This window comes from Kryptolebias marmoratus, linkage group LG15 (genome assembly GCF_001649575.2).
Source record: "Kryptolebias marmoratus isolate JLee-2015 linkage group LG15, ASM164957v2, whole genome shotgun sequence".
NCBI lineage: Eukaryota > Metazoa > Chordata > Actinopteri > Cyprinodontiformes > Rivulidae > Kryptolebias > Kryptolebias marmoratus.
The window spans coordinates 13,668,328-13,679,465 of record NC_051444.1 but is presented as its reverse complement, the minus strand read 5'-3'; the positions used below and the strand labels follow the sequence as shown (position 1 = coordinate 13,679,465).

Here is an 11,138-nt window from a genome sequence, read left to right as displayed (position 1 = left end):
GCAAAAGCTTAGAGGTCTGTTGCCAAGGAGAATAAACACGTTTATGCAGTCTTTCCTCACCTTTGGCTTGAAGAAAAAAAAAAAAAATGCTGATCCACGAGTAGCCAAATGCAGCTTCACTGGTTTGTGAAGATGCATAATTGTGCCCGCTGAGGCCGCTCCCACATTGTCAATAGACAATAGAAGGCAGGAACAGATGCAGCTTTCTGCAATACAATGAGTCCTGACAACATGGAATTACAGCCTCAGCAGCTAAAAAGTGTTATTTTTTTCTTTCCGGGCTCCTGGGAATGGCAATAAAGGGTGGGGCGCATATGGAAGAAAAGCACTGATTCTCATACAAAATAACTAAAGAAGGCACAGCCCACATGTTGGCTGTCAAAAGGAAGCGGAGGAAGACCCTCAAATGCAGCAAGATGAATCGGTCTTTGGACTTTCCGAAAGCCACACGGCTCCTGAGGAAACGCAGAGCTTGTGTGTGTTCTGCATGTGGGCCCGGCGCCGAGCCTTCTGAGCAGCTGTGAGGCGGGCTGCAGGTGAAAGATGAGTCAAGTCCTGTGGGGAGACATCAATCATTGATGGACTGACGCATCAGAGAGGAAACGCAGGGAGAAACAGAAGGAGAGCCAAAAGGAGAGAGAGCAGACAACAAACGCACCCTCGCATCTTCGAATCATTGACCTTGGTGAGAATTGGAAGAGTCATCGGCGTCCAGCCCAACTGGGCCCATCCCAGCACATCTGAAATCAATCAGCCAAGAGGGGAAACGAAGGATATGATGCAATAGGTGACAGCAAATAGACTCATTGTCCAGAGATGCCTGTCGTATCCTGCACCGAAGAGTCATTTTCCATTTACCTCTAACTAACAGCTGTATAACCAAAACAAAGAGTTAAAAACCTGCAGGTCTGCTGAGCTAAGGATTCAATTACATCACGTTTCGTCTTTCCTGACCAAACACTGATGTCTGATTTAATAATATTAAGAAACACAGTTGAGATCAGATCACCAAATAACATAAAAAAGGTAAAAACTTCTCTGATCATAAACCGACACGTACATGACACTTAGCCTTGTTTATGTTTGCAAAGATTACTTTGTTGTGTCAGCCATCTTGAAACAGTTGACTCCTAAAAGTTAGTCAGTTGTAGGCGTCAACCCAGTGATTACTTTCTGAAAGCTTCAATAAAATCTGCTCACTGATTCATCAAATATTTTGCTTGACAGACAAATGATCTTTGGGAGAAGGTGATTAACAGAGTTTTAAAAGTTAACCTTTGCTTTCACAATTAAATAAAACCCCCTCTCCAACCAAAACAAATCCATATACTGGTTCTCCCTGTGGCTCGATAAAATTCACCTCCAATAAACCTCAGATATTTAAAGTTCTGTATCTTGGACCAAAGAATTTCTCACAGATCAAGTCTTCGTCTTCAGGTCGGAGCGAACAGCTCGTCTTAAAACGCCTCAGTACACCTCCGAGACAAGAGAAAAGTAATAACCTGCCGTTTCCTACAATAAAGTCAGGGAGTTGTGACCAAAGAGGCTGCTGGGACTTTGCGTCTCTCTTTAATGACACGCTGCAGTCAGTCTTTGAGCGTTAGAGTCACTTTGTGGTAACGGGGTGGGCTGAAGCAGGCTTCGGTCTTGATTCACTCCATCAGAGATGACCTTTGACCCCTGGCATTTAATTGATACGGAAAAGCGGGTGTGAGAAGATTTGGCTCAAGATTGTGTCTCACTGACAAACGAGTCAGAGCCGCTCGATAATGACTTTTAATGGGTGTGGGTCTTTGATTATGTGAAGTGGTGAGGTTGAAAGTTCTTTTTTTTTACCCACTTTTAAGTGTTATTTGTGCATTTTAATCCACAAAGATTACTACTGTTACTAAAAAAAAGTAGTCCTAGCCCTCTAAGATTTAAGACATCTCTGTGCCCCACTGGCGAAGGCGAGTGATGATAATGTTTTAGTCTGTGCCTGTGTGCGTGTGTCAGTCTGTTAGTAAAATATTTCACGACCCTGTGGACAGATTTTAATGAACCTCTCAGAACCTTCTCAGCATACAATGATTTTAGTTTAAATCTCAGCCATGAAAGGCGGTGGATGTTAAGTATTCCTTCAAGGAACACAAGGTTTTTTAATTAATATTTGTGAGATTAAAAAGTAGGTGTAAGAATGTACCTGCACACGGCTCGGTCTTGGCTTTACTTCCTCTTATATTAACTAACTGCAGATGTCAGCGAGCTCTCACTCTCGCTGGGCATTAGTTCGGAGTTTTACATCTTTGACCTCCCAGTTCGACATCTGAGCGGGAAAACTTTTTGAACTGGCTAACAAAAATTGCTTGCAATCGTATTTAAATTTCAAATTTCTTGCAATAAAAGTACTTCTGAGTTTCATTTAGCTTTGGAACCACAAGTATTTTTTATTGATTGCGATTTTTCTATGATTGATTACAATATGACCAGGAAATAACTCCAGGTTTATTGTTTAGCTGAGAAGAGAAAAGTGAGAACTGTAAAGAGTTTAACGGCTGATTAAATCAAAGAACGGTTCTGCAGAGAGAGACATATTCTGAGACATTAACTAATAATTCCCAAAGTCCAGAAACTGTGAATAACCTCTTCATCACGGTCAGTAAAGAAACCCCCGAGGTCAGCTTTAAACTTCCATTTCCATCCCTTCTGTCATGTGCCAGACTCTCATCCTTTATGTCAACTCAAAAGCCCACTGTGAATCCAAACAGGAGAAGAGTTTTCAATAACCACGTTGGATACAGGTGGGTGGATTCCTCGCCCCCCCGCCCCGAGTCAGCAAGCCTACATCAAACAGAGCCAGCACCTGGGCTCGCCTCCCACCCCAGGCAACAAAAAACGCTCTCTTTTCCAAGCGGGAGGGAGAAACTCCAAACAGGTGCACCGCTTACAGCCTCCCTCTTTAGTAAAATCACAGTCGGCTTCAAACCGAGCGCCAAAGAATCAGCTCTTCTCTCCGCTCACCTTGTGATTTGGAGGAAAAGGCCCGAGCGTCAAAGGAAAAAGGCAAACTCGAGTTGTTGCTTTTTCATGACCAAATCAACAAGACGCTGGATCAGAAAGGCTCAGCAGCAGAGAGGTGCTGAGGATTCAAAATAAAGCCAAAAACTGCTGAACATAAAACCAGATCTGAGACAAGAACATGAACTAAAGAAACAAGAGGCAAACCAAAAATTAAACTCAGAGACAAGCAGCCAGATTATTCTATTTATTTGGGACTGTGCACAATAGCAACACATTCCAATCCAATAGCTAAAGATATAATATATACAGAATATAAAACTCAGTCAATACCTCCAGCATGGATTCGGGGTCTAAAAAAACAGGAAGGCATTAAAATGACATCAAAATCAATGCTATTGAAGATCATTTTAAATCTGAAAGTTTGAAATATTAAATTTTACACAGCAGAAACATTAAAATGCAAACTCCATGCTTCATGTTATTAATCATGCTAATTAATATTGACAGCGCCGGCCGCTAAAAAGCCAATTCTTGGCCTCTTGGGGATAAATAATGGAATTGGCCCCTTTTTCTTTTTTAGCCTATCAGGAAGTGAGTTCCACTCCTTATTGACCTGGATGAAAATGCAGATTGACCCCAAAAGCTGATTTTCTTCCAGGGATTCTTAATTCTCCTCGGACAGGAGACCTGGAGGGTCTCATCATCTGCTGTGAGCAGAGTTAGTCGAATACTTTCAGTGGTGGAGGGGCCACATCTTATATTTAATGAGCATATTACAACGATGGCATCACAATGAATTTCAATCCAGTGCTTTAAGAGCCTGATTATGAAAGGACTTGACTCGTTTTAGGGTTGTCTGACTTGCTTGAGACCGAGAGGACATGCAGTAATTAATCCAAGACAATATAATTGCGTTTAAATACACCAATGATGCTTCCTCAGTCAGTCCATTTAACTAAGTCCATAAACTTTTAAAACACTGTTCGGTTTATTCTTGTTCACCTTACTCACATTATTCTAATGGTTCAATTTCATCTAAAAAGTTGGGTAACACATAATCACACACACAGAGCCTTCAATGGTCAATAAAGAAGTTCAGAACGGAGTAAAGCCCATTAGCGGGAAGGTTTAGAACAGAAAGTGAAATCCTTTCTTTTATTCAGCGTGGCACAAACAGGAGCTGATGCTGTCGGCTGTAAGCAGGCGCCCCGGTCTCACGTTTCACAGAAACAGACAGAATCAATACAAATAACTCCTAAAAAGAAAAGAAAAGTGCAACAGTTTTCCTGATGGAACTTGGGTTTCTGTCACTCCCAGTCTCTGCCGTGCAGGAATTCTGCGTGCGTGACACGGAGGCGATTAAATACGCTCAATTTACCGTCCTGTTGTTCAGTGAGTCGTAGCAGCACGCGCTAATGTGGTTGGAGTTTTGGGACTGAGGGAGCCCTGGATCAATCCTACAAGGGAGAGAGAGAGAGGAAGAACAAAAAAAAGTTCACTGACGGTTTCATTAAGATTTAATGTTGTTTTGGACAAACTCTGCTTTGCTTAAAATTTGTGCTTTCAGCTGTTCAGATGGATCTAAACGCTTAAAACCAAAACTTTAGAGAAAATGAGACTTGTTTATGTAATAAAAAATGTGTCTGAAGGACGAGCCACAACAGAAATTACAGTCGAAAGGGAATAAATCTTTTTTTTATATCTAGTTGTTAAAGAAAGAACTGAAGTTTTCCCTCATAGACAAAAACATTTTAAATCCAAGCAAAATTTCTCATATTGGTGCACACTTCTTGTCTGATACAACAAGACGTAAAATTTGGCTGTAAACTTCAGATTTTAGCTCAATAGCTGTAAAGTTGACCGAATCGAAGTAATTTTCGTGTTTGCTAAGGTTGGTTAGCCGTGACGGCTATCTTGAGTTGAGTTTTCTCCAAATCCTAATCGGTTGTAGATGTGTATCCAGTGATTTCTTCCTGAGAGCTTCATTAAAATCTGCCCAGTGGAAGATGAGCTCCTACAAGCAGGGACAGTCGGGACGCTCTGACCCTGCTCTGGCCCTCACATTGCTGTCGTGGTTCGCTCACTTCTCCCAGAACCGTGTGAAATTTCTACAGCAAATGTGCTTCTTTGGAGTTTAAAACGCACATGGTTTTAATATTCATCTGAAGCCGCCGGTTAGCAAAATGCTCTCTGATGTAAACGGCAATATAAAATGCTTTAAAACAAACAGGAGTGTTCTTACTCAACGGGCTCTCGGTGGGTTTGAGCGGGAACGTGAACTCCAGCTGCCCCGACACACCCTGCCTGGAAGATCTCTGGAAAGCACTGAAGGCTTGGAGGAGAGTGGGCTGACGCAGGACAGATGAGGTAACATTGTTACGCCCCAGTGAAAAAAGAGAAAGAGAAAGACACTGAAAACAGAACGCAGCCCAGCCTGGAATCAATAGCCAACACATGGCACAGCTGAAATCCACCTGCACCTACTAAACCTACCGAACGCCTGGGATTCGTACAGTTAGATGGTAACAAGCTGTCTCTGAGCAGTTTACAGCGTCGCTGCAGAACATTTCATTTACATTCACTTCAGTGTTTACAGAAGAAGAAGAGTCTCCAGAGCTGAGGTCTAACATCGTTACGCTAATAGGTTCACATAGATAACATAAAAATGGCTGTGATGGGAATGACTAACATGCACATTTCCTTTTTCCTTTTTTCTTTTTTTCCCTCAACTTTCAGTAACTTGTTACACAAGCCCCGCTGGTGACATCACCACTGGCTTTATGCGCAGATTCAGAAGGAAATTGTACTTGATTACAGAACAAGTCTGTGCCAGCTGAGGCCAATTCTTCCCCAGATGTAGTTTCCCCCTTTTTTAAGACATCGCCTGTTCCATGTGAACCGCTGAGCAAGCCGAGTCTCAATCCGGGGAACAAAAAGCAGTCATAAGCTCTAAAGAGCATCACACTGATCTGGACTTGATGTGCAGGATGGAGGTTAGATTTAACGTCACGTGCGTACGGTTGATGACTGAGCTGCGACAACTGGATTTATGGATCTTGTTTCATTTGGTTTGTAGCCGTTTGCTTTTGTGCGAGAGAGTAAAACGGTGCAACGTCCTAAGTGTTGAAGCAGATGGTAATCACAGTCCAGGCAGGCAGAACCAAGAGGAGACAGTTGAAGAGGAGGAGAAGGAGGGGGAGGAGGTGGAGGTGGGCCTTGCTGTTAAACAACCACCCACACAGGTACAACATTACAAAACCTTTCTACACAGATTTATGCAGGCAGACCAAATACAGTGGCATCTTGTTCCCCCAGCAGCACTACATATGAATATTAAAACACTGATGCAAGGAAAAAAAACAAAAAAATGACTAGGCTTATTTCATTTATTTTACATATCGAGCGCGGTTTGGCCAGCGCTCTCTCTGCTAACAGATGACAGAAAGAAATATGTTGTGACAAAGCCTGTGAGACCCTCAGATGGCCACGATCTAACAAGTACGAGCTCAAAAACAGGTTGTGTTCCAAACACCTCCAGATTGTCTGCTCGTACTGGAACGCCGCACAAGAAAATTCACTCCTCTGCAAAAAGTAAAGCACTCGAAGCCAAAGTTTAGATCCTTTAAAGTAGGGTTCTGTGAAAAATTGTTACGACCAATCAGTACCTCACCCGTTGTGAATATCTCTTTTAAGGGATTCGGTTTGCAGAAATAGAGTGTAATTTTGACCAGATTGAAAAATAAATAAATAAAAAATGTGCAAACGCTGTTCTATAAACCTTTACATCACCATTGACTTTATTTTACAGTTATTCTCAGAAAGACTTATGGTTATCTGCAAGCTCAAACAGCAGCAGCGGCAGCTAGCTGTAGCCCCACTGGTGCATTGTGGGGACATTTCCATCGGGAATGTCGTAATATTTCATGTGAGGTGAAACTCGTAATGTAAGAGCTTTTAAAATAGCATCTGCATGGACCACTATAATATATTTATTTAGATATTTTAATTGTTCGTAACGTTTCCGCAGACTCTCACGTCAAACATCTGAACTATGCCTTTAATTATTGGACACGTGAGTCAATAAAAAGTCCTCTCACTCTGCTGACGCCATTGTTTCGACACACAAACATTTCAACTCACAGCACAGTTGTAAGATTAGCCAGATATTTAAAGGATCAAACTGCATCAATAAGACAGGCAGGCTGCAGAAACAGAGGTGATGGTACAGCTTCCTGCAAGCTGGTGTCTGTCCTCTTTGTCAAACCCTCATTCTGAGAATCAACTTCCTGCCACGGTCCAATGGTGTCGCAGCAGAGACACTGACACTACTGTTCTCACATTAACAGCCACCGTTTAATGAGGAAATCTAGATCATATGAGATGGGAGACACTGAAAGACCACCACATTGGCTCGGTGGACTGAGTGTGCCCTCTAGTGTCAGAAATGCCAGCAGCTCAGTTTCTATCTGAAAGCATCAGTTTTAAAGTCTGTAGAGAATTCAAATAACTTCCACAAAAAGAAGAAAAAAAGTAGATTATTTGGGTTTGACAAACAGGGGTTCAATAATAACATTGTGTGAGTTTTCCTTGTTTTATTGCGTGCAGTTTAGAGACGAATTGAGAGGATTTTTCAAACAAAACGTGAACTTTGTATCCAGATTGTAATCTTATTTTACATAGTTTTGTTGTTTTTTTTCTTCTCTGAACTGATAAGATGTTTGGATTATGACAATGTGCGGATATTCTGTCATTTTATTTTATTTTATTTTTTAAATCTTATCCCAGGATTAAGAAGATGTACATAACAAATACTTAAAATAATGCTTTTAATGCAAACAGATAGGCAAAAAAATGGAAAACTGGCATTGGGTGAAGTTTGAAGCGTGGTGGCTTCAACATTTTCATTGATCTTGTTCAGCTCTGAAACTCGACCAGTGGTTTTCAGCACCAATTTTACAAATAAATATTAATTAATAATGCATTTTGATGATGATTGAGGGAAGTGTTGTCATACAATCCTGTCAGATTTTAAGCGTTTAGGTCACAACCTGCTGATAAACTCCATTTTTATCCTCATCAGTTCATTCTACAGAGGCACTGACAGCTAGGACAGAAATGTTTTATCACTGGATAAAGCTGATCTAAAGCTAAATCCTAAATCTATTAGGATCTCAGGTCTCACTCTTCAAGGAGAATGCAAAACCATGCAAGCCAACAGATCCTCCCATCATGAGGGTTTAATTTGCCATTTTTTGCAAATTATAGCTCCGAGGATGTCATGACTTCTCATCTCATGCCATTTAGAAGTCAGTAACGGCCAAATAAACAAGACGCGATGTGCAAATACTGAGATGCCCACCCACGTATTCCAGTTGGAACCCCCAGTGGTGCAAATCTGCCAGGCCTGATGAAATACCAAGAACGGTTTTAGTAAAGCGTCAGAGCTGGCTCGTGAACACCGGCCCGAGGCGTTCGCTGTCGTTGCCAATTCCCGCTCATATTTAGGTCAGGGCCAGGGCCCCCGAGGATTAGAGGGCCCTGAAATAGTGTTATTGTTTTTAACGAATGAATGTTTTACAAATGCGAGCCCGCATCACTGGGAAGCGTTTTCATTTGTTGAAGTCTGTGTTCGTCACCCACTGTTTAATGACAGTGGTGCCTGTTATTCAGCTTACTGACTTTCTGCGTTTTGATCTTTTTTTTCTGTTATTTTCTTGACACTTTAAAGGGATTTGGTTCATCATCCTTATTTTTTGTTCATTTTTGAATTTAAATGAACAAATAAAACAGTTCACATCCATGTGGCGATGCTCATTAAAAAGTAAACTGCAGCACAGCAGACTTTTCTCGTGATTTCTAGATTTGTAGATTTTTCTTTGCGTCAAACTTTAGAGATTACATCAAAGGTACTCGTCGCAGTGTCCTGAAGACTGGTCTAAAACCATTTTTTCCCCCCATAACGATGGTTAATGTGCTGTGTCTCTCTGGTGCATTGGTTCCAGCTTCATCTTCATCAGATGATGGGTCAGCACCTGTGCGATGTTGGCTGAGCCGACAAAGGAAGGCCTGTTCGGGCATTTTTCTCTCTCCAGCTGGCATCTACTGAATTTCTTTCAGGCTAATAAAGTATTATCTTATTTCATCTCCTTCCAGCCAGCAGCAGCAGCAGCAGCGGCTTGGGGTGCTTGGTAAACTTGCATATTTTTTAATTACTCACACTCACCAATTAATCTCATGGTTTCAAACCAGAACTCATTATGTTATGTTCGGGTTGCCTGTTAACTACCCTGTTCCTTCGTTTATCTACAGGAACAACCAAAGTGACTGAAAATAGGTCAGCAGTGGAAGAGCAGGTTGGGATGGACAAGTCCAACAATTTTGATGTATTGGTACGTATTTAGTAAAGCTCAGTAAAGTATGCAGATTAAAAAACAGGTTAAGCTGAAACTGTAAACTTCCTGGTCTAGATGAACGTTGATCCCTGACATCACTTTTCCCTCTCCTACACACGTCTTCTCCGAGACGCTACGCTTGTCCTACTCCGCCGTATCTGTTTACCTACACAAACTAGCCTAATGTAGGTCAACCATGTGACGCAGGCTTCCATGTGTTTTTCAGATTAAGCTGAGTGCTTTAGGCTACGTTCACACTGCAGGCAAATGCGACCCAATTCCGATTTTTCTTTTTGCCCCTATGTGGCACATATCGGATTTGTTTCATGGCAGTGTGAATATTACAAATCTAATATTTTTTTGTTTTCATATCTGACCCAGGTCTTTTCAGTATGTGGTACTGAATGGGATACATATCCGGTGCTTTTCTAAAAGGCCGCTGTGTGAACGCTCATGACGCATTTTACGTCGGATGAAAGGACTGAGGTCCCTCACGTCAAGGTCTCATTACTCTGCATTCACGCATGCCTCCGCTCAGAGAAGGCTTCTCCGTCTCCTGTTATCTTTCACCGTTTGGATGGACAGTCGGCTCCGATTGGACAGCAACTTCAGAATCCACACACGCATGCTAACACTTGCAGCGTCCATGTTAACTTTTGTAAACTCAGTGTGCGCAGTGTGACGTCATATCTTCTTCTGAGCATGCAGGTCATTTCAGGAACTGGATGGAGACTGTTCCCACTGGAGTCTGATTTAATATAAAATAATAAAAAAATCAGAATTGAGCCTTACGACCTGCAGTGTGAGCGCAGCTTTACACCGAGTGCGTACCTGCATTTCAGAACTGCATATCTAAATAACTTGGCAAGAACTCTTTCAAGCAGACACGTTCAATGTAGCTCAGGATAACCTTTCTTTCACTTCCTGGTTCTCAACAAGTACCTCTTAGAGCCAAAGAGCAGCTCTGCTTCTGTGCCGACAAAGCTCGACATTAATGCGCACGAGACGATCGGTAGTCAGGCCCCTAAAGAAGCTGCAGCCCAGGGGCCAACACCCTCCTTAATCCTGCCCTGCTCAGCTTCAGGAAGCTCAGCATCAATCAAACGCTCACTTGTTGTCGAGGAGGAAACAGCGCCCCCTGGTGTTTTTTTAATATATCAAAACCGAACAAATCATGAGCTTCTAAGGGGGAAAAATACAGATAAAATTGAATTTGAAGTCAAATAAAACTAGCACAAAACATATAAGTCGCTCAGTTGTTGTTTTAAAATAAGTCACACTTATAAAATGTATATGTCGAGGCTGTAAAAGGGGTGATTTTTGATGTTGTGAAAACGGCTAAACGCGAGTTAAAAACCAGCAGATGGGGCTTGTGTTTGGCGCTGAACTGGCTGTGGTTAATACGGTAAAAAAAAGAAAACCCGGGCACATTTTATCTTGTAGTTGAGCGGCTGAGGAGGAGCTCAGTTGTTTATTCATTCACGTCAGCCCCCTTTCTCCCTTCCCTTCCCTCCTTCCTGCTCCACACAACGGGGACCCGCCGCCAGCTGGTTTCCCATTTCCACATTAAACGCTGTCACGTCGCCACCATAAACGCGTTTTGGAACCAGGTGAGTTGCGCTTTTTTTTTTTTCTCCTCTCTTCCCCCTTTCATCACCCACCTCTTCTTCCCTCCACCACCACCACCCTCACCGTCACCCTTCTTCCTATCTGCGCCCTTTCGGATTGTTTTTAGACCTGGGGGGG

At 42.3% G+C, this 11,138-nt stretch overlaps 1 long non-coding RNA gene across 1 annotated transcript in view; it reads right to left on the bottom strand.

Annotated features, from left to right (window-relative positions):
• Nucleotides 1-3,335: 3,335 nt before the first annotated feature.
• The window catches only part of LOC112450581, an 8,591-nt gene continuing 788 nt past the window's right edge, over nt 3,336-11,138 (bottom strand). Inside the window, exons 2-3 of the long non-coding RNA XR_003039243.2 lie at nt 5,243-5,348; nt 3,336-4,457 (exon numbers count right to left, since the gene is read on the bottom strand). This is a non-coding gene — a long non-coding RNA (uncharacterized LOC112450581). The remainder of the gene's footprint in view (nt 4,458-5,242; nt 5,349-11,138) is intronic.